The following is a 3416-nucleotide window of genomic DNA, read 5'->3' as shown; positions in this document are numbered from 1 at the left end:
AGCTGATCAGTATGTCACTCCTGGTCGTATCTGAAGCATGAGAATGAGTATCTCTGGTGTCTAAGGGCAAGAGAAGATGGATGTCCCAAGAGGAGACAGCAAATTTTCCTTTCGTCTGCTATTTTGCTCTGCAATCCCCCAGAGCATTGGATGATTGAATGAGGCTCATCGACTTTGGAAAATGGATCTCTACTTAGTCTACCAATTCTAATGGAACACCCTCCTAGACACATCCAGACACAATGATTGTCCTGTTACCTGCATGTTCTTGTCAAGTTGACACATGAATGTAGCTATCACAGATGTGCTAGTTCTTATTCAAAGTTAGTTGCTAGCCTTAGATCTCACTGAATCCAAAAGGAAATGTTTCATCAAGGAGCCATGCTGAGATCTAAACACCTGGGTGCAACTGAAGTCCCAGAAGTGGAGGACCTTCCTTTCACTCTCCAAGGGGCCCTTCACACAGGACAGTAAACTGGATTATTGTTCAGCTATTCAGTGGCTCCCACATCATTCCCTATACTGTGTAACTATTGCACTACAGGGAAGAGGCAGACTTCCTTGACCCAAGAAGAGCTTTGCCAATGAATCATGAGCACAGCAGATGCAAACAGAGGCTGGAGCCCATGCATGGTCAGGCCTTCACCCTTGCCTGGCCTTTTCCAGGAGGACCTTCCTGGCTAAGCTCACTGACACAAGGAGGTCCAGAGACATGAGGAGCGGAGATGGCCCGGATGATGTGCAGATCCACAGTGAGAAGCAGAGCACCCAGCCCAGCTCCATTAGATGAACCCAACCAACCTGTGGGAGCAAATGGAGACTGTTGAGCAACTGAGCTTCTGTCACACAGCAGTATTGCTGTGGACTGAACTTGCGAGGACTTAGTTTGAGAGTATCCATGTCCCCAGCAAAACCCTCAAGGGCTCTGATGAAAGAATGACCTACTTCCTGGTCAGGCCACCATCCTCCCAGGTCCAGACTGGGACTTCCCCTCCCACAGCCACCCAGCACAGGGAACAGAACCATGCCCACAGAGTGGCCAGGAGCCATGCAAATGATATGCATGGCTTCTTACATTTGCCAAGCCTGCTTTTCCCCTGCCATGCCCTGTCTCCAAAATATCTTCAGCTTTTCACATTTAGCACAGAGCCGTAGACCCAGGAGTCCCTTCATAGCTATTATTTGAATAAATTAATCCATGGATGCATTAAAGGTCGTTTTCTGAAAGCGACAAAGGACTCATGGGAGTTAAAAGGCACACCATTCCTTGTATCTAATGCATTTAAATATACCAATGACATTTTGAACAAAGAAGCAAATTCACCAGAATTAGATTTTGATTGCATTTCATTTAAAATCTAGCTCTAGTAATTCAACATTGACACACATTTTAATGGGCTGCTGGGACTCTGTGACCAAAGAAGAAGTAAAATTTCATTAAATATCTCCGGGTCTTTCCAAAATTGGTGCTAAGGGAAAACTGTTGGGCTTAAAAGACATTTGTCCCTTGAGCTAATAAACTTGCTTAATCACTTGGCAGAATTAAAACTGGACTCTTCACTGCTGTACTTCTCAGAACTTTTAATATGCTAATGCACATTGTACAGCACCGAGAGGGTATTAGTATGCAGCATTTCCTAAGCCAATTTGGCCCTAGAACCCTGAGAACTATTTGTGCTCAGGATGCTTGTATGATTCATATCAGCCCATGGAACACAGGGGAGAAACTCTGATCTTTTCCAGTGACCTACGAGGTAATGAATCATTCTGTCACTTGCACAGTTATATTTAAATCCCACCATCCTGGCCCCAAATTGACTACCCCAGTGGTTGGTCACCTTTTCTCAGTTACAGCACATTGAAGGAATTGAAAGGCTCAAGGCTGGGGGTGAGAAGGGGTGTGGGGGATGGAAGCCACTAAACAAATCAGAAATAATTGCAATGAAAACACATTTTCGGCTGAACAAAGTCTCATAGGCCTATAAAAACATCCATGGTTATCTCAGCATTCATTCTCCAACACTAGGTCTTTGACTAGAATTTAGTGAGTGGACTCGAGCTAAAAAGGCAAGGATGTGAAGCCGTCCAGGGAACACTGCTTCCTGGCACCACCATTGCTGGACAACACTCTCTTTCTTGGTCTTACACAGCCTCTTCCTGGCTGGTGCCTGCTCAGCACTGTGCTTCACAGAAGCTCACTTGTAGTGAAACAGTCAGCTGGTCCAAAATTCCACAGCTCACCTGTCCTCGGAGATCACAGTATCTCCCCCAACAAGTTCTCAGCAACTGGAGAGGAACCACAGTACTGGAAAATCCCACAGCACTGAAAAATACAGAAGCATCAGATATTAAACAATAACAAAGGGATCCTAGTTTCTCCTCCATCGTACATTGGTTTGCTTTATTTATTTTAACACAAAGTAAGCAGGCCTCCAGCCACCTTGGTGTACCAAGAAATAGGGCTATCTAGTCTTATAACTATGCAAGTCAGGGGTGACAGTCTGCATGTACAATGTTGTCATGTGGCCTGTGCCTAGAAGGCTTGGCCCCCAGCCTGTGGCATTCTTTGGAGGTAAAGACATATATTTTCCTTACGCAAAAAGGCATTTAGTCTATTTATCTCTTACAGTTGCCAAAGTCCTAACAGTTTTAGCACTGCTGAAGTCTAAAACCCGTCTCCTTTGAAATATAAAGCAAACTTTCAACTCTGACCCCCCCCCATATAAATGAAAAGAAAGTTAAACAGTTTTAACATTTAATGGCCCAAGATAAACATTTCTATTTTAAAAGTTATAAATAAGGTTGGGACCAAAGCAATCCAAACTCTGGCAGGACAAACACTAAGTCCTGTAGTTTTCTGTGAAAAAGCCAAACCAATCTGTGGCAAGTTGTGAGCTCTAAAAAGCTAGTGTGACTCCACCCCTATAACACCTTTGATGCCACTTTTTGTAGCTCCCATGGCTTTTCTCTTGGGCCCACCTTTGCTTCCTCCTTGTGGGTTTTCTCAGACCATCCATGTTTTTCGACTTTTTCAAACTTTTGGAGTCTTTATTACCCCACTGGCATTCACTCACAGCTTTATGTACTGCCCTTTCAGGGTCACACTGCCTGGTCTCTCAAGCCTTTTCTTGAAATCTGAGTGGAAGCCTTCTTAACTTCATAATTCTTGCATTTTTAGTATAAGAACTCAAAAGAAGAAATAAAAATAGAAAAGTATAATACAATTAAAAGGAAAATGAGAACTGAAGGATTAAACAATGAGGAGAAGGCAAGGAGAAAAGCTAGGAAACATGACAGGGGCAAAGCGATACATTTATATGCACAAGATGGTTAAGGCAATGATCCTGAGAATCTTCAGCAGGTTTTTGAAACTAGCAGTTAATTGGTAGGATTCTCACCCTGACTAACTATATATG

Source organism: Octodon degus, unplaced genomic scaffold (genome assembly GCF_000260255.1).
Source record: "Octodon degus isolate 3935 unplaced genomic scaffold, OctDeg1.0 scaffold00254, whole genome shotgun sequence".
NCBI lineage: Eukaryota > Metazoa > Chordata > Mammalia > Rodentia > Octodontidae > Octodon > Octodon degus.
This window is presented reverse-complemented; position numbering follows the sequence as displayed.